Raw genomic sequence first — 20,328 nt, 5'->3', positions numbered from 1 at the left:
TTCTGGATATTATTATTCAGTAATGCTTTGAGGCAATTTGCCTCCCCAGAATGTGGTGGGGGTTTTTTTACTCCAGAAAAGGAAGCAATGGGAAGGAATGCCAAGAGGCTGTTTGCCCATAGCTCTCGCCAGGGGCGGCCCAAGACATTTTGGCACCTGAGGCAAACCACAAAATGCACACACACCCCTCTCCACCAGGGAAGAAGGAGTGTGTGGAAATTTATATCAGGAACAAGGAATAAAGATCTCCATTGGGAGCAAGTGGGGAATCATATCAAGCTTACTACATGTTTGAACTGGGAATCAAAAGCCATTGCAGGGTGTGGAGGGACTCGCTCTAAAATTGCGCCGGGTGGTGCAGAGCCCAGGAGACCCCGAGGGCAGCCTCCATTATTACCTCCCTCTCGCTTGGGCTTGCCGATCAGAAGGTTAGGCGGTTCAAATCCCTGCGATGGAGTGAGCTCCCGTTGCTCTGTCCCCAGCTCCTGCCAACCTAGCAGTTCGAAAGCACGCCAGTGCAAGTAGATAAATAGGTACTGCTGCAGCAGGAAGGTAACCGGTGTTTCCATGCGCTGCTCTGGTTTCGCCAGAAGCGGCTTAGTCCTGCTGGCCACATGACCCGGAAAGCTGTCTGTGGACAAACACCGGCTCCCTTGGCCTGAAAAGCAAGATGAGCGCTGCAACCCCAGAGTCGTCTTTGACTGGACTGGACTTAACCGTCCAGGGGTCCTTTACTTTTTTACCTTTTAGACCTGTAAGGTCTCATCAGCTCTTCAGTACGGACCAGAAATAATACAGCGATACCTTGGTTTACAACCACAAACTGTTATGGAGGTCTGGTTAATAATAATAATAATAATAATAATAATAATAATAATAATAATAATAATTTATTTATACCCCGCCCATCTGGCCGGGTTCCCCCAGCCACTCTGGGCGGCTTCCAACAAAATATTAAAATACAGAAATCCATCAAACATTAAAAGCTTCCCTAAACAAGGCTGCCTTGAGATGCCTTCTAAAGGTCTGGTAGTTTTTTATTTCCTTGACACCTGATGGGAGGGCATTCCACAGGGTGGGTGCCACTACCGAGAAGGCCCTCTGCCTGGTTCCCTGTAACTTGGCTTCTCGTAGCGAGGGAACCGCCAGAAGGCCCTCGGTGCTGGACCTCAGGTTGTAACCCAAGGCGCGCTTTCACCAATGGGGCCTCAAACAAAAATGGGTCGTAATCCAAAAAAAGGGGCACAAACTTCAGGGTTTGACGTGGTTGTAATCCAAAATGGTTGCAAACCAAGGTACCACTGTATATCTTTGACATGACTTAACCGTCTACGAGTCCTTTACCTTTTGCCTTTTTTTTTTTTTACCCTAGGCTGTAGATCCTGTCTCCAAGAAGTGTGCCACAGCCTTTGCTGCCGCAATGCACTCCTGGGAGGCTGAATCTAGTGTCCCTGTGGCTCCTACCACCCAAGGCAGTTGCCTCCCCTTGCCCTATGGGTGAGCCGGCCATGGCTCTTGTGATCTGAAGCAGAACTGAAAGCCGAAAGATGGGAATTAACCCTCAGGGACATTCTGGCTTGAGCCTTGAAGCTTCTTGCAATGGCCATTATAGATTCCATTTTACTCTCCCCCCCCCCCCCAGCATTCCCATTTTGAGAGACTCTTTCATTTTGGGATTTTAAGCAAGCAGCATTGGAGGTAAAGGTAAAGGGACCCCTGACCATTAGGTCCAGTCGCAGACAACTTTGGGGTTGCGGCGTTCATCTGGCTTTACTGGCCGAGGGAGCCGGTGTACAGTTTCCGGGTCATGTGGCCAGCACGACTAAGCCGCTTATGGCGAACCAGAGCAGCGCACGGAAACGACGTTTACCTTCCCGCTTTATCTACTTGCACTTTGACGTGCTTTCGAACTGCTATGTTGGCAGGAGCAGGGACCGAGCAACGGGAGCTCACTCCGCTGCGGGGATTCGAACCGCCGACCTTCTGATCAGCAAGCCCTAGGCTCTGTGGTTTAACCCACAGCGCCACCCGCGTTGGAGGGGAGGACACAAAACTCCGTAGGGAGAAATGTCGGGGTGTTTCCTCAGGGACAGGAGCAAGCAAGTATCTTGAGGGCTTTGGTTTGCTCAGTCGTGAGCCGATAGCTAGGAGAAGTCTGCCACCTCATGGTTCTATGGGGAGGGAATCAATTTATGCAATCCACAACGCTTGCTGAAAAGGAGAAACTAAGGGTCCTGAGTTTCTCTTCCATTTTTCTCTTTCACTAAGTGGAGATTATTATAATTTTATCCCAGCCAGTATCTGGACATTTTTCAAATTGTTCGGATACATACAAATGTTTTCCAATTGTCCAGTCCGTGGAAACGACCGGTTTTGGAGCCCGTTCAATGATATCTGGAGAGGTGTTCAGCTTGCTTACATTTGAGGGGAATGGCTTAATAGAGATGCTGATAGAGGCATCTGGGCTAGGCACTTTATTTGGGGATCCCAGTTCAGACTCGTTGAGCTCTCTCATTTTTTCCCAAGCTAATGAGGTGGCCATACTTGCCTCGGAGAAGGGATGCATCGGAGTTGTGTCCGGGGGAGGGCGTTTCATCATTCGGTTCTGAGAGAGTGGGTTCATCTCTGCTCTGACCATTTGAGGTGGCGAAACAGCAGGTTTCCTGACCCACAGGTCTAACTCATGATGATATAGATGTGAGGCAGAGTTTGGGACATAGTCGGGCGTGTTTAACTTAGGTGGAGCCGCCTGTTCCTTTGTCAGATGTACCAGGCAGGAGCGAAGAGTGTCAAGTTTTTGAAGTATTTCACTCTGAGCTTCCTGTGGAAGGGCGCTATAAGAATAAAGTAAATTATTTTCAAAACTGTCAAGGTCGTTTGCCTGGTTTACTACATCAGGAGAGTTCGGCTTTTGATGGTTCCTAGCGAGCAGACCCGACGGGTGATCGGGGTCATCATCGGCTGAATATATATTGATTAACTCATATTGATCAGTCTTTTGTTGGGAAATTATTGAGGTATGAGCCAAATGAGGGAAAAGGGGAATTGGGGGTATCTCATTTATAAAATGCCTTAAGACTCTACATCTGTATGCTGTAGACTTACTATTTATACTAATGACCTATATGTTTTGTATGTTTTGTTCTTGTTTTTATATTTTATATACATGCCAATAAAGGTAAAAAAATAAAAAATAAAAATAAATGTTTTGAGGTATGCAATGGGCATAAATTTTATTCTGATATGTGCAATTGTTTTCATATATGCATGCAAATGTTTTGTCAATGGGTGTTTTTTTTTTTTGCCGTATTGTGAAATTGCTCCAAGAGGCATCACAGAAAGCCGTTCATAAATGAAATATATAAATAACAAGACATTAATATTAGTATTAGTCGAGCCCCTTCGACAGATCATTTTTGACCCCTACGAGAAACTCCTCCGTCTACGCACGCCTAACCAGACACGTCATTTTATTATGTCTGTTTGCCTTCAAAGTTCCTTGATTTTATCTGCATTTTGATCATTTTATTATGTCTGCTTGTTTGGAGAGTCTGTCGGTTTTATCTACGGCTTGGTGATTTTATTATGTCTGCTTGTTTTGAAAGATTGTTATCGTCATTTTCTCGTGCATATTTTGTATTATTTTTATGGAAACTGCGTTCGAGGGTTTGTGTGTGTGCTTGATGATGCAGCATAAAGAACTTGTTAAAACTACACACAAAAAAAGACCTTCCCTCTGAATTGTAATTCTGGGAGGAGCACCTAGAGATCGCTACTTACTGTATTTGTTTATGGGTTTATACAGGTAGTTCTGAACCACCAAGTCATTCAAAAAAGAAAAAAAAAATCACGGTGGCGTCTGATAAAACCATTAGCACAGAATAAAATGGTAAAATCCTAAAATGTAGAATAACTATGGCTGTGCAAACACTCGAGTCGAATCCCCGATTCCAAACCAAATCAGACTAATTCAGTTTGACCCACGATTTGGACTTAACTGTCAGGGGTCCTTTACCTTTACCTTGAAGGTGCTACTGGAAGGATTTTTTTTTTTTTAATTTTGTTTCATCAGTGAAACAAGGCAAACTTTCTCAATTGTGTCTTGAAATCTCTCCCTCCCTCCCCAAACTTCAGCTGCAAACAGTGCCAAAGAATTACTGCGCCATTCTGCCTGTATCAAGTTGACACACTTCTGAACTTCGCAGCTGGCAGGGAATCGATGCTGGACATCAGCACCGTGGAAACCTGACCCAGGCAAACAGTAAAACCAGATTGTGGGTGCCCTGCAGGTGATTTAGCAGCAGGTAGGAGCGTCTGGATGGGATTGCAGCAATGAAATGGATTTTGCTGCCTATGGGAATGTGGATTAAGCATCCCTTCAGGGAGCCCAAGAGGCTACTCAGTGGTAAAATAAGCAGCAAATGAATATACTGTAAAAGCAATTTCACTGGTTCCTTTACGGGGGCAGTCCTCTATTTTGAAGGGCCGCCAGAGGACAGTTCTCTATTTAGAATCATAGAATTGCAGAGGTGACCCCCAGGGGTCATCTAGTCCAGCCCCCTGCAATGCAGGGATCTTTTGCCCAACTTGGGGCTCGAACCCTCTGAGATTAAGAGTCTCATGCTCTACCGACTGAGCTATCCTGCAAGACCAGGCCAATGAAGTCTGGTTTATTCCGACAGGGCTTTCGGTACCGACTGCTTTTTGTATTTTTAAAAAAGAAAATGAACTTTTAATAGTGCTGGGCTGCTTTTATTACCCGTATTTTCAAAGATTTGCCATTTATACTGGAGTGTTTTCATTCCGTCAGAGTTCATTTGCCTTTTAACAATTATCTTTGATATGTTTTTAGCTTTTTGTACTTTCTCTGCATTGCTTTCAAGTTGTATATGACAGCCAGATAGGATAGCCACCTTCAAATCTCTCGAGGGCTTTCCGATGGGAGATGGGGCAAGCTTGTTTTCTCCTGCTCTGGAGGGTAGGACTCGAACCAGTGATTTCAAGTTACAAGAAAAGAGATTTCCGACTAAACATGCAGAAAAACTTTCTGACAGCAATAACTATTTGGCAGTGGAACAGACTCCCACAAGGGATGTTGGACTCTCCTTGCTTGGAGGTTTCTAAGCAGAGGTTGGATGGCCATCTGTCATGGGTGCTTTAGTTGGGATTCCTGCATTGCAGGGGGCTGGACTAGATGATCCCTTCCAACTCTAAGATTCTATGATTCTATGTGTAAGCTGCCTCGAGTCCTGGTCAAAGGCAGGATCTAAATAAATATAATCACAATTACTCGGTGGTTCAAATCCCCGCGACGGGGTGAGCTCCCGTTGCTCTGTCCCAGCTCCTGCCAACCTAGCCGTTCAAAAGCACACCAGTGCAAGTAGATAAATAGGTACCGCTGTGGCGGGAAGGTAAATAACATTTCCATGCTCTCTGGTTTCCGTCAAGGTGTCCCGTTGCACCAGAAGCAGTTTAGTCCTGCTGGCCACATGACCCAGAAAGCTGTCTGTGGACAAATGCCAGCTCCCTTGGTCTGAAAGCGAGATGAGTGGCGCAACCCCATAGTCGCCTATGGCTGGACTTAACCATCCAGGGTCCTTTACCTTTAAAGGTAAAGGTAAAGGACCCCTGACAGTTAAACCCAGTAGCCGCCGACTCTGGGGTTGCTGTGCTCATCTCACTTTACTGGCCACAGGAGCTGACATTTGTCCGCAGACAGTTTTCCCAGGTCATGTGGCCAGCAGGACTAAACTGCTTCTGGTGAACCAGAGAAGTGCACGGAAATGCCGTTTACCTTCCCGCCGGAGTGGTACCTATTTATCTACTTGCACTTTGACGTGCTTTCAAACTGCTAGGTTGGCAGGAGCTGGGACAGAGCAATGGGAGCTCACCCTGTCGCGGTTTAGACCACAGTGCCACCTGCATCTTTTACCTTTAAAAGCTAAAAGTAAAGGGACCCCTGACCATTGGGTCCAGCCATGACCGACTCTGGGGTTGCGGCGCTCATCTCGCTTTATTGGCCAAGGGAGCCGGCGTACAGCTTCCAGGTCATGTGCCAGCATGACAAAGCCGCTTCTGGCGTGGAGCTCATGAGTGACATCAAGACATCACCTCTGGCCCAAACTGTACCCCCAGGAAAAAATTTGCCGCATGCCACTGATAATCATACTGATGGCCCATCTAGTTCAACCCAATAGTTTGGAATTTTAGGGAAACCATAACAGTGATGCGAAGCAGGAAATATTGACACAGGGCAATTTAGTTTCCATTAGCAGACACACTAATACCAGCAATATTTTGCTGCAAATATTAAACCACCCTTTCTTCGTAAAATCTTTAAACCTGCCCGGTGGGGCTTTCCATCCCCATTTAGAAAAACGTTTTCCATTAAATCCTTCATGCCGAAAACTCCTGCACGAGGAAGTATATATTCAGGCTCAGGTAACGCAAGTGCACTTTCCAGAGCCGTAATAATGAAATCACCGTTTTTATTCCCGAGCTGAGCTTGTGTCCGATTCGCCTCCAGAGACCATAAAAATTGTTCAACGGAGTTCTGAAGCCTCCTTTTTAAAAAGAAAAGAAAAGAAAGGAATCGAGCCATTAATCGGTAAAAATAAAATCTTTCTCTTTTGGAAAGATCACTTTCCCTTCCCTAATAAACGTGTGCAAAATGTATTTATTCTTTAGCAGTTCTGGGGTGGGGGTGGGGTATCACCCCTATAAATTTCACTATGAAGTCATCTTTTTCTTCTTCGATCTTCTGGGAGGACTTGCTAATAGGAGGCATTGAAACAGGCACCAAAAACGGGGGCATGACATTCACTTTTATGTGCTCCGTCCTAGATAAAACTAGGTATAATAAACCAGGTTTCAATTAAAAACCAAATTTAACCATGCCCTTGTTACGTGGTTTTCACTGCATTTTCCTAAGGGTATACCAATCTATCAGAAATCAATTTTTATTTTCTCTTAAAATTAAAGCTAATGCTATTCTAGACCCTGATGTTGGGAAAGATGGAGGGCACTAGGAGAAGGGGACGGCAGAGGACGAGATGGTTGGACAGTGTTCTCGAAGCTACGAACATGAGTTTGACCAAACTGCGGGAGGCAGTGCAAGACAGGAGTGCCTGGCGTGCTCTGGTCCATGGGGTCACGAAGAGTCGGACACGACTAAATGACTAAACAAGAAGAAGAAGAAGAGGAAGAAGAGGAAGAAGAGGAAGAAGAGGAAGAAGAAGAAGAAGAGGAGGAAGGAAGGAAGGAAGGAAGGAAGGAAGGAAGGAAGGAAGGAAGGAAGATAGATAGATAGATAGATGATAGATAGATAGATAGATAGATAGATAGATAGATAGATAGATAGATAGATGATAGATAGATGATAGATAGATAGATAGATAGATAGATAGATAGATAGATAGATAGATAGATAGATAGATTTCTGGTCCATACTGAAGAGTTATGATACCTAACAGGTGTAAAAGGTAAAGGTAAAGGACCCCTGGATGGTTACGTCCAGTCAAAGGGGACTATGGGGTTGCGGCGCTCATCTCACTTTCCGGCCAAGGGAGCCGGCGTTTGTCCACAGCTCTCCGGGCTGTGTGACCAGCAGGACTAAACCGCTTCTGGCGCAACAGGACACTGTGACGGAAACCAGAGCGCACGGAAACACCGTTTACCTTCCTGCCACAGCAGTACCTACTTATCTACTTGCACTTTGATGTGCTTTCGAACTGCTAGGGTGGCAGGAGCTGGGACAGAGCAACGGGAGCTCACCCCGTCGCGTGGATTCGAACTGCCAACCTTCTGATCGGCAAACCCAAGAGGCTCAGTGGTTTAGACCACAGCGCCACCTGCGTCTAAACTGCGGATAAATTGCAGAGTGGCCAGATAGACCACTTGTCCTCATGGTTTTAGCCAAAGCAAGTTGGCTAAAAGTACAACAGAACTGAAGCGAGACGTTAGTGACAAGTGGAGCTGGAGATAAATTATGGGTGGGGATAGATTGCTTAAACAAACCATGCACTAGCCGGGCCAAGAACCAGCAGAGGACCAGAAAATATATACGTGCCCGAGGGGAGCTTTTAACATAGGTTTCTCCTGCACACTTTCTGCCCAGTAACTAAACTTATAAAATGCAAGGGCTGTTGGATTATCACAGTTAATTATCTTATAGGGAACCCTTCCTGGAGCTGGTGCATCTGGATCAAACAGCTTCCATTTCTGTTGGCCCAGATCCTCCGTCTTGGAGAGCAAGTTATAATGCCGAGATGTGTCACTGGAGGCTCTGGGCTGGGCAGAGCCCAGCAGAAGAGCTGGCAAATCCATCCAGCACTTTCTGGCAGGCGTCCCGACAGAGGTGTCCCGACAGAGGAGCAGGTCAACGGAGAGGTGAAAAGCGGCAACAATCGGAGAGAGGCGGAGGGGTGGGCTCCTTCCGATGCCCAAATAATGTTTCCAAGATCCCTACAGTTGGCGGGAACGGGAGGCTGTTGTTAGGACTGTGACCATAACAGTGTGATGCAGCGGCTAAAAAAGCCAATGCAATTCTGGGCTGCATCAATAGGAGTATAGCATCTAGATCAAGGGAAGTAATAGTACCACTCTATTCTGCTCTGGTCAGACCTCACCTGGAGTACTGTGTCCAGTTCTGGGAACCACAGTTCTAGAAGGATACTGACAAGCTGGAACGTGTCCAGAGGAGGGCAACCAAAATGGTCAAAGGCCTGGAAACTATGCCTTATGAGGAACGGCTTAGGGAGCTGGGTATGTTTAGCCTGGAGAAGAGAAGGTTAAGGGGGGATATGATAGCCATGTTCAAATGTATAAAAGGATGTCATATAGAGGAGGGAGAAAGGTTGTTTTCTGCTGCTCCAGAGAAGCGGACACGGAGCAACGGATTCAAAGTACAAGAAAGAAGATTCCACCTAAACATTAGGAAGAACTTCCTGACAGTAAGAGCTGTTCGGCAGTGGAATTTGCTGCCAAGGAGTGTGGTGGAGTCTCCTTCTTTGGAGGTCTTTAAGCAGAGGCTTGACAGCCATATGTCAGGAATGCTTTGATGGTGTTTCCTGCTTGGCAGGGGGTTGGACTGGATGGCCCTTGTGGTCTCTTCCAACTCTATGATTCTATGATTCTATGAGGACTGAAACAGCACCCAAAAGGTTTAGGGCGGACTTGGGGAAGTTGTGGGGGGAGGTTAGATCAGGCTTCCCCAAACTAAGGCCCGTGGGCTGTTTGCGGCCCTCGAGGCTCATTTATGCGGCCCCCGGTGACCCCTGCCGCCCGCTCTTACCAACGCGGCGCAGCTGCCCATTTCCAGGTCGGAGGAGTTCCCTGCGCATGCACACAAGCTATTTCCGGCGCTCATCAAACCGGGTAATTTTGGGGACCCCTAGTTAAGAATATACTCATTTTTACTCATTCTATAAAGGTAGGCAGACAGAAGCTGATGGTGTTAATCTGAATTAGTTGCCCTTACTTCTGCTTGTAACTAACAATAAATTGGAATTAACTCAAGGCATGTGGCCTCCTTCTCCAGGGATTTTTAAGCAATGGGTTTTATTATTTCTGAATATGCATGTGTGTTTGTTCATGTGCATTTATAGGTATACCCGATTATGTTCCACCTTTCCACTGAAAGGTAACTACACTAAAACACATGTAACAAAATGTATTACTCTGACCCCCATAATAATGCTCAAAGATTTAATCCATCTAGAAGTTACAAGGAAAAAGCGGGGCACACTTGGAGCAAAGAAAAGAAACACCTCATTACCAACTACATTCAAATTACTGAACTGCTTCAAAACAAAAGTAATGAATCCTGGTCCTCTTTCAATAGCTGCTTTGCAGGATCTGGCCCGAGGTCCATGGAAGGGCACCATCTCATATTCAAGAACACCAGCCAGGAACTTGCAGGAGTTCACAAGAAGCACATGATGTTCAAGCCTGTCCCTGCTTTTCCCACACAACATGCTTCCTTAGATAAGAGTGTGACCATATTAGCCCGTCCTTTTGTCTGTTTTCAAAGATGAGATGAGCAGGAGTGGTGGAGACCACCACTCCAATAGGCTTCCAGAGAGGGGGAAGAGGAAGGGAATATGGACCTAGGATTGCGGTGGTTTGAGACGAGACACACACCATAAGAATGAAGGAGCTGGGAAATAGTGGAACATTACAGGAGCAAGGTAGCAGGTGCTCCAGCCCTGAACAGAGATGGGAGTCTGTTGTGTTAGAAATATCGCAGCAGCCAACTGACATGATGTCTCTAGTATGCTAGAGCCCCCTCCTTCCCCTACAACCAGGCGTGCCCTTCTTCCCACAGAGCAGAAAGCCCAACAGACACAGAGGGATTCCCTTAGCTGCCTGTATGGATCTCCCCTGTATGGATTCTGCGATGGCTAACAAGGTATGTGTGGTTACTAAAGCTCTTTCCAAGTCACACATTTATATGGTTTCCTCCATGTGGATTCTCTTATGTGAAGCAAAGTTAGATCTATCGGCAAAGCTTCTTCCGCACTCCAAACATTTATATGGTTTCTCCCCTGTGTGAATTCTTTGATGATATGTAAGGCTTGATCTGTGAGCGAAGCTCTTTCCGCACTCAGAGCATTTATACGGCTTCTCACCAGTGTGAGTTTTCTTATGTGAACTAAGGCGTGAACTCGAACTGAAGCTCTTTCCACATTCCAAGCATTTATATGGTTTCTCTCCTGTGTGGGTTCTCTTATGTGAAGTAAGGCTAGCCCTGTGAGCAAAGCTCCTTCCGCACTCTGAACATAAAAAAGATTTCTCTCCGGTGTGAATTCTTTGATGCGATATAAGACTTGAGCTGAGAGCGAAGCTCATTCCGCACTCCCAACATTTATATGGCTTCTGCCCTGTGTGAATTTTTTGATGCGATGTAAGGCCTGAGCTGTAACGGAAGGTCTTTCCACAGTCAAAACAGGTATACGGTTTCTCCCCTGTGTGGATTTTTTGATGTTCTGTAAGGCTTCTGTTGCGACTGAACCTCTTTCCACACTCAAAGCAGCTATGTGGTTTCTCCTCAGTGTGGACTTTGTGATGTCTTTTAAGGTTTGAGGGGTGGTTGAAACCCTTTCCACATTCTAAGCATTCGTATGATTCCTGTCCTGCGTGAATTCTTTCATGTGCTTTTAGGCCTGAGCCGTCACCGAAGCTCTTTCCACACACCAAGCATTTACACAGTTTCTCCTCCGTGCGGTTGAATGTTTTGCCGCATAAAGGGCTCTGATTTGTCCTCTTTCCCTTGTGATGTTTTTTCTGGATGGGGATTCGATGGCCATTATCAGTCTGCGCAAGAAGGCCTTTATTCCTCCCATTTTCTTCTTGGTTTTTCGATTGTGTACTTGTTTCCTCTTGATCTTGAACGGTCTTTCCTTTGATATCATGCTTGTTTCTTTCTGATGAACTGTCCTGTTCATCATCTGCTAAAGTTAAGGGAAGATCACAATTAAAAGTGTAATTCAAAATACCAACCCTAGTGAGACTTTCTGTAACTTCTAACAACAACAACAGTTCTGGGCACCACAGTTCAAGAAGGATACTGACAAGCTGGAACGTGTCCAGAAGAGGGCAACCAAAATGGTCAAAGGCCTGGAAACGATGCCTTATGAGGAATGGCTTAGGGAGCTGGGTATGTTTAGCCTGGAGAAGAGAAGGTTAAGGGGTGATATGATAGCCATGTTCAAATAAATAAAAGGATGTCATATAGAGGAGGGAGAAAGGTTGTTTCCTGCTGCTCCAGAGAAGCACACACGGAGCAATGGATTCAAACTTCAAGAAAGAAGATTCCACCTAAACATTAGGAAGAACTTCCTGACAGTAAGAGCTGTTCGGCAGTGGAATTTGCTACCAAGGAGTGTGGTGGAGTCTCCTTCTTTGGAGGTCTTTAAGCAGAAGCTTGGCAGCCATCTGTCAGGAATGCTTTGATGGTGTTTCCTGCTTGGCAGGGGGTTGGACTGGATGGCCCTTGTGGTCTCTTCCAACTCTATGATTCTATGATTCTAACAACACCCTTCCCATCTGACTGGGTTTCTGCAGCTTACAATATATAAAATATTGTAAAACATCAAACATTAAAAACTTCCTGATACAGGGTTGCATTCAGATGTCTTCCAAAAGTTACAGAGTTCTTTATCTCCTTGACATCTAAAGGGAGGCCATTCCACAGGGACAGTTTGATTACCGAGAAGTAACTTTGTTTCTTGCTGTGAGGAAACCAGCAGAAGACCCTCAGAATTTGACCTCAGTGTCTGGGGTGGAGATGCTCCTTCGGGTCTACTGGACCGAGGCTATTTATGGCTTTAAAGGTCAGCACCAACACTTTGAATTGTGCTCGGAAACGTACTGGGAGCCAATGTAGATCCTTTAAGACCAGTGTTATATGGTCCTGGCAACTGCTCCCAGTCACCAGTTGAGCTAATTGTAATTACTGCTCCAACAAGCAGTAAGAACTGCAGAGAGGGTGATTGGTGTTAGTTTGCCTCCAATAGAGACACTTTATGCCGCTCGAGTCAGGAAAAGAGCAGAGAGAATTTCTGTAGACCAGGCATCCCCAAACTTCGGCCCTCGAGATATTTTGGACTACAATTCCCATCTTCCCCGACCACTGATCCTGTTAGCTAGGGATCATGGGAGTTGTAGGCCAAAACATCTGGAGGTCCGCAGTTTGGGGATGCCTGCTGTAGACCCTTCGTATCCTGGTCATCACCTGTTTGATTTACTCCCATCCGGACGTCAGTACAGGACTCTATATACAAAAACGTCTAGGCACAGGAATAGCTTTTTTCCTTGTGCCATCAAATTGTTGAATCTGGAGTTATGGGGGGAAAGGAGGCTAGTTGGTGGTATGGGGTCTTTTCACTGTGCTATTGTATTGTGAGGGGAATAGTGGTTGTATGAGGTACTTTTTTTCCTTTTCTTTACATTGCAATGTAGTCGAAGCAAAATTCCAAGTATGGTTGAAACTTGGCCAATAAATTATACTATTCTAAATTTTATTAACTGGATTAATTGTAGTTTCTGAGTCACCTTCAAAGGTAGCCCCAAGGTGAGCACAATGCAGTAGTCCAAGCAGGAAAGAATCAGAGCATCTACCACAAGTCTGTGTGCAGCGAGGGTCTCAGCCTGTGTACCAGATGCAGCTGGTAGACAGCAGCCCCCAAATCCTGACTATCCCCATGTCACCATTTAAAAAACATTCCTTTCCTGGCTATCTTTAATCTCTGCCAGCCCAGAGCTCTGGCCCTGCAGCCTTCCCCGTTTTCTTGCAAGGGGAGCTTCCTCACTCCCAGCATCCCTTCATGTCCCCATCACCATTCTCTGCACTCACCAGATCTCTCTGAGGGTCCTGAGATGAAAGATTCAAAGGTTGTAGGAGACAGCCTGACCAAGTCTACCGTCCATCTTCCTCCTTCCATCCTCGCTTGGACTGAAGAGCTCCTGGGAGGGAGGAAGAAGCAAAGGGAGCCTGAGAGCCCCTCCAGGCATTTTCCTGCCCAAGACATTTTGCTGGTGAATGATCGTGACGAATTTGAAACTGTTCTGTAATATTTTTCTTTCGCAACTGACCTGTCAAAGGGTTAACCCAGACTCCTGGTTAACTGACAGCAACATTCCATGGGAGGCGTGGCCTGCCGAGGGTATAAATAGAAAGGGCAACCGTTATGTCAGTGGGAGAGGGATTTGGTGTGGGAGTTGGGAGGTTGGGAGGAGGGTTAGATTAGAGTAGATGTGGTATTTGTTAGGTTATCTGATATTTGCTTATTAGGAACAATACCAATGAAACTAGGTTTGTACTAATAAAACCCAAAAGCAACCATCAAGAAATCTATATATATATATATATATATATATATATATATATATATATATATATATATAAATGTAAAAATCGTGAAATCCCGTTTGCCACTTTTCTCCGTAACCGCTTGACCGATCGTCCTGAAATTTTGACACAACGATCCAGGCCACTCCAAGAGCGTTGTTGGGGGCAAAAAAACCTCAAATCGCACACCTGCCCAGGTACAGACCTGGTTTTCCACCAAGTCAAACAGCGCCCTCAAGTGGCGTAGTACCCTCCTCCAACCCCTCCCTTCCTGTGAAATCTAAGCCACACCCACAAACCAAATGACATCATCATCAACCAAGCAAATCAAACCCCCAAGGCGGCCATTATCAGACCCAAAGGCCCCCACCAAATAACCAACATTGCCAAGTGGAGGCAGGGGCCTGCCTGGAGGGGATGTGGGGGGGGCAAATAGGGAGCCGGGATACGTAATGGGTCAGAACAGGGTGGGGGGAGACACAGGGATGAAACCTGCCCTCTCCACAGTATCTTGCCTCAACTCAAGGGGACTCTGAGGCTCAGGGGGGTCTGAAGGGGGGGCTATTACCCTCCATCTCACAGACTAACGCACAGCATCGCATGCAGGGCCAGCTAGTAATACAATAAATGTGCATAGTTGAAGTGTCATACAAACCACCGTCTGTGATATTTTTTCCATCAAAGGTATCCTGAAACTCATTTGGTGGGAATAATCTTTTTAAAGACAAAACAGCCTTCAGGACTAGAAGGATTAGTTTGTGTCTGAGAGTGCACCAGGAGGAGGGGACAGGAAGGAGACAGGTTCTGGGTTGTGACAAAAGTTACCTCAGGAAGGAGGAAAGCTTTTCAGTAGGGGAGTTTCTAGTGGAGTGAACCCCTTATCTGTGTACACAAAGAACTGTCTCACTTATAGCCCTGGGTTCGTTAAGGTACCTGGCCAGGTACGTGCTGGAAATACTACTCTCAAATTATTCCAAAACCCCAAGAGTTATAGGGGTGTTTTGTAAGACTAAAGGGAAGCATGGGAGGATTTTTATTTTACCTCATAAACCCCTGTTAGTACTTACAGTGGTACCTTGGTTTATGAACACAATTGGTTCCGGAAGTCTGTTCATAAACTGAAGCGTTCATAAACTGAAGTGAACTTTCCCATTGAAAGTAATGGAAAGTGGATTAATCTGTTCCAGACGAGTCCGCGGTGTACTCAACCTGAAGCGTACTTAACCCGAAGCATGGGTGTAATTGGTTCCGGAAGTCTGTTCATAAACTGAAGCGTTCATATACTGAAGCGAACTTTCCCATTGAAAGTAATGGAAAGTGAATTAATCCATTCCAGATGGGTCCGTGGTGTTCGTAAACCGAAAATTCGTAAACCGAGGTGTTCCTAAACCGAGGTTCCACTATATTTTTAATTTGAGAGGTTTGAAACATTAGGAAGAACTTCCTGACAGTAAGAGCTGTTCGGCAGTGGAATTTGCTACCAAGGAGTGTGGTGGAGTCTCCTTCTTTGGAGGTCTTGAAGCAGAGGCTTGACAGGCAATATGTCAGGAATGCTTTGATGGTGTTTCCTGCTTGGCAGGGGGTTGGACTGGATGGCCCTTGTGGTCTCTTCCAACTCTATGATTCTATGAAGAAGTAAAGGCGAAAGGCAGAGGCCGATGGTCACAATGATAACCCAGCCTAGGTGTGGAGCTCCCACTTGCAGTTTCCTTGGTAAAAGAGGGGCACCTTCCTTCTGGACCCCACCATGCGAGGAAAGTGGAGTCATGCCTGAAAAAGAATCTCCTTCCCAACATTAAAAACATCCATTTCCTTTTTTGCCAGCCTGGAGCTGTGACACGGCTGCTTCCCTCTGTTCCTCCTCGTCCTGGAACCCCACTTTAGGGGAAGGGGCTGTACTGTAGTTCGAGGGCAGAGGATCTCCTCAGCAGGCAGAAAGCCCAAGATTCAGCCCCAAGGCAGGGCTGAGACTCCATGGCCGGATATCCCCAAGAGCAATTGCTGCCAGTCTGTGTCAACAATAGTAGGGAGCAATGGTGTGACTCTGTATAGGCAGCTGACTGTGCTTGGAACCCCCAGCTCTGCTGCAGCAGTTGCTGGTGGTGAGAAACTAATGACATTTTAGGGCCAATGGTTCTCCTCTTCCCATCCTTAAAGTCTTGCCTCCTTCATCTCTCCCAACACCTTGGTACCTTCCTAGGGCTGGTCTGCTATACAGAGAGACTGTGCCCTCCTTGGGTGCCTTCCTCATGAACCCCACCAGACAGTGAAGGCATCAAAGCAAAAAATAACCCATCCATGCCACACGGGAGCCTTCTCCCCCTCAAAGAATCTCCCTCTTTTTCCCACCTTGCAAAGAATCTCCCTTTAATTAAAGGCACAGAAGTCCTGTCCTCTACTGAGTCTGGCAACCCTAGTAATAATACAATCGCTGCCTTTAACCCTTAAAGAGCCAGGGTCTCTCCCACCCCCACCCAAACTGTATGGTGCTAAGGATATTGCGGATTCTGCCTATAGGGACCCCACAAAGCACCCCCTTCCTTGCCAGAGTCCCTTGGAGTAAGCTGAACAAACCCCAAAGCAACCTATGGCTAATAATGTATGACCAATGATTTGATCAAGCTGTAATAATTACAAATCATAAACATCAACCTATACATGCATAGTTATGCAAAAGTTTATAGGAAAGAAATAGCAGGCGTAATCAATCGCTATCAGGGAACACCACAATGGAGGCGAGATGCCTTTCAATAGTCAAAATCCAGGAATATTGCAGTGATAGGTCCTACAAACGTAGGAATAATGTATTCCAAGTGCTGTAGAATGCAGCAGCAAGCAGAACGGAACAGTTTTTCCAGGATAGGTGAACTGTTTCAAGAATAGTTCTGCATCAGCTGACAATGAAATTGAACACATAACATTAAATTGTAAAACAGAAATTGAAATGACCAACCTGCATATCAATCAGCATAAATGAATGAATGACAAATACTTACCCAATAAATTGTCCTCTCAGGTAAAAAGAATGACTATGTTCTCACTAGCAAGTGTAGTAGACTGATACTGATAGCAGAACTCTATTGGAATTTAAAAGGCTATCCACAGGTGTATCAAATCACAGGCAATTTCAGGAAATTTAAAGATACAGTATACAAAATCTAGCATAACAAACGCAAACAGAAGCCACGTGTAAAAATCCTTAAATAAAGCAGTTGAAATCTGATTCTGTATTCAAGCCTCCTGGGTGTAGGGATTTAAATAGATAAATCAATCTAGTTTCTTGTTGATGTAAATAATCTAAAGTAATCTTTCTGTTAGTGTGAGAAAGTGAGGCAGCTTTGCTGAAGCAATTAGAAAGCTGGCAAGCAGCCAAACTGGCTGGACTACGTGACTAAAGTTTTCCCTGCAACTGAGAGGCCTAGCAACAGGCTGTGATTGGATGAAAGTTCCCTGATAGGCAGCATGATACTGCAAGGTTGTTGTTGGGGAGTTTTGAGAGAGTCTGGAGATAGTTGGTGTGTGTTAGATGAGAGAGCTGTGTGTGGTAACTTGTAAATACTTTGCTTTTGGTTTTGCTCTGCTGTACATAATAAAAGCAACTGGAAGTTATTGTTCCTGAAGTTCTGTTCCTGAACCAGTGCACTGGGCTGCAGAGTCTTGCGGGAGGTTCGGCGTAAGATCCACCAATACTTTCCTCGTCCCAGTTTTATCTGATTGATCCAAAGGACAGTGAGTCTGTGTCTGAATGATGGTGTTTTACAATGTGCTCTTTGCAAGATCCTCTTTCAGGCAGGACTCCACTTTCCTCGCATGTTGGGCTCCAGGAGGAAGGTACCAAGGAAACTGTAAGTGGGAGCTCCACACCCTAGGCTTCACCAGCAAAATGTCTTGGGCAGGAAAATGCCTTCAGGGGCTAAGGAGACCGTTGATCCATAAAATGAAAGCACAAAACAATGTATTGCAGTCACACAATTGATCCAACAGTAGCCGAACTGGGTTCCATACAGTCACACAAACAAAAAAAGAGCAGCAAAAACAAAAAATAAATAGCAAAAACAGACAGACCTCAGCGTAACACTCAAAATCGAAGCGTGGCACTCAAAACGGGAGTGTGACACGAAAATCAGAAGCGTAACACTCAAAACGGAGCACATTCGGCTTCCGGAAAAAGTTCACAAACCGAAACACTTACTTCCGGGTTTGCAGTATTTGACTTCCAAATTGTCTGAGTCCTAAGGCGTTTGAGAACCAAGGTACCACTGTACCTTTACTCCTCTGTTACAGTTACAGGTAGGTAGCCGTGTTGGTCTGAGTCGAAGCAAAATAAAAAAATTCCTTCAGTAGCAAGGAATGGTCTTTAAGGTGCTACTGAAGGAATTTTTTTATTTTCCTCTGTTACATTGTTTGTTTCCTGTAAGTGCCTTCTGTTTCCCATTTTTGTTTACCTTTAATAAACAAGTTGGTAGTTGAAAGGATGTAACCCTAGTAAGAAATTGTTATCCTACTTGTTTCCTGAGTGTATATTTCAGGGATCCCCTGAGTGTATATTTCAGGGATCCCCAGACTACGGCCCGGGGGCCGGATACGGCCCGAAGGGCTCATTTATCCAGCCCGCCGCCCGCTGCCTGCTCTTACCGGTGCGGCGCGTCTGCCCACTTCTGGGTCCCTTCTGGGAAATGCTTTTCCGGCACACTTCCCGGAGGAGGCCCGTGAGCACGTGAACAAGCTATTTCTGGTTCTCCTGCGACCCGGAGGTGCGCCGGAAATAGTGTGCACACACGCATATGGGTGCGTGGTCCCCCACCCTCCGGCCCGCTGCGCTATCGGAACTGCTGGCACCGGCCCGAAGCACGGTAGGTTTGGGGGGCCCTGGGTTAGATGATATTGCATCAAGGAAGCATTTCCCCACACCTCCCACATTGCAAAAAGACAATTGGCAAGGGGTAGTGGGTATCTTTCGCAAGAGCGCAGCATCAATTATAATTGTGCATTGGGAAAACTGCCAAACTTGCCTGGTACTTTGCAGGAGATCTTCAAAAGAAGAAAAGGTTAAGGAGTAAACCCGACACCAGGCATAGGCAAACTCAGCCCTCCAGATGTTTTGGGACTACAACTCCCATAATCCCTGACCACTGGTCCTGTTAGCTAGGGATGATGAGTGTTGTAGTCCCAAAATAATAATAATAATAATAATAATAATAATAATAATAATAATAATAATAATAATTTATTTATACCCCGCCCATCTGGCCGGGTTCCCCCAGCCACTCTGGGCGGCTTCCAAACAAAATATTAAAATACAGAAATCCATCAAACATTAAAAGCTTCCCTAAACAGGGCTGCCTTCAGATGCCTTCTAAAGGTCTGGTAATTGTTGTTCTCTTTGACCTCTGGTGGGAGGGCATTCCACAGGGTGGGTGCCACTACCGAGAAGGCCCTCTGCCTGGTTCCCTGTAACTTGGCTTCTCGTAGCGAGGGAACCGCCAGAAGGCCCTCGGCTCTGGACCTCAGTGTCCGGGCAAAACGATGGGGGTGGAGACGCTCCTTCAGGTATACTGGACCGAGGCCATTTAGGGCTTTAAAGGTCAGCACCAACACTTTGAACTGTGTTCGGAAACGTACTGGGAGCCAATGTAGGTATTTCAAGATGGGTGTTATATGGTCTTGGCGGCCGCTCCCAGTCACCAGTCTAGCTGCCGCATTCTGGATTAGTTGTAGTTTCCGAGTCACCTTCAAAGGTAGCCCCACGTAGAGCGCATTACAGTAGTCCAAGGGAGAGATAAGTAGGGCATGCACCACTCTGGCGAGACAGTCCGCGGGCAGGTAGGGTCTCTAGAGGGCCAAGTTTGCCTATGCCTGCCCTACACTAATTCAGAGTGGAGTCTCCAAGACCTTCTATGCTTGGCCAAGCTGGTGCTAAAAGTATCGCTCTTCTTTCCTTTGGACCACAGGCTGAGAGAGGGGCCTTGTCATCTGGGCAGCCCAGGACCTCCATACACAATGCCCAGGCTTACGCCCCAGGGAGGTCACTTCAGTGCTGCTCAAAACAGCGGTTTGATTTCGCCCCCCCCCCTCCATTGCCTCTCGAGACAGACAGGTGCCAGCAACAGATTGAATCCCACCTGAAAACGACCGGTGGCCTTCTGGAAGAGACATCAGCGACCCTGGTTTGGCTCCATTTCTGTTGGCACTTACCACTTGGGCTTGCTATTAGAGGGAGCAACTGTTAAAATTGTGACCTTTACAGTGGTACATCACCAGAACCAGAGGTTCTTCCTTCTCCACAGACATGGCGGGCTCTGAGGCATGAGGAACAGTGGAAAGTGCCCTCCAGGAAATTGAGGCGGACAAGGAAACACAGCCCAGCTTAGTAGCTGACCAGGTGAAGATCATGTTAAGTATAATAATAATAATAATATTATAATAATAATTTATTATTTATATCCCGCCCATCTGGCTGGGTTTCCCCAGTCACTCTG

This window comes from Zootoca vivipara, chromosome 4 (genome assembly GCF_963506605.1).
Source record: "Zootoca vivipara chromosome 4, rZooViv1.1, whole genome shotgun sequence".
Taxonomy (NCBI): Eukaryota; Metazoa; Chordata; class Lepidosauria; order Squamata; family Lacertidae; genus Zootoca; species Zootoca vivipara.
Note: the sequence above shows the minus strand (reverse complement) of the source record.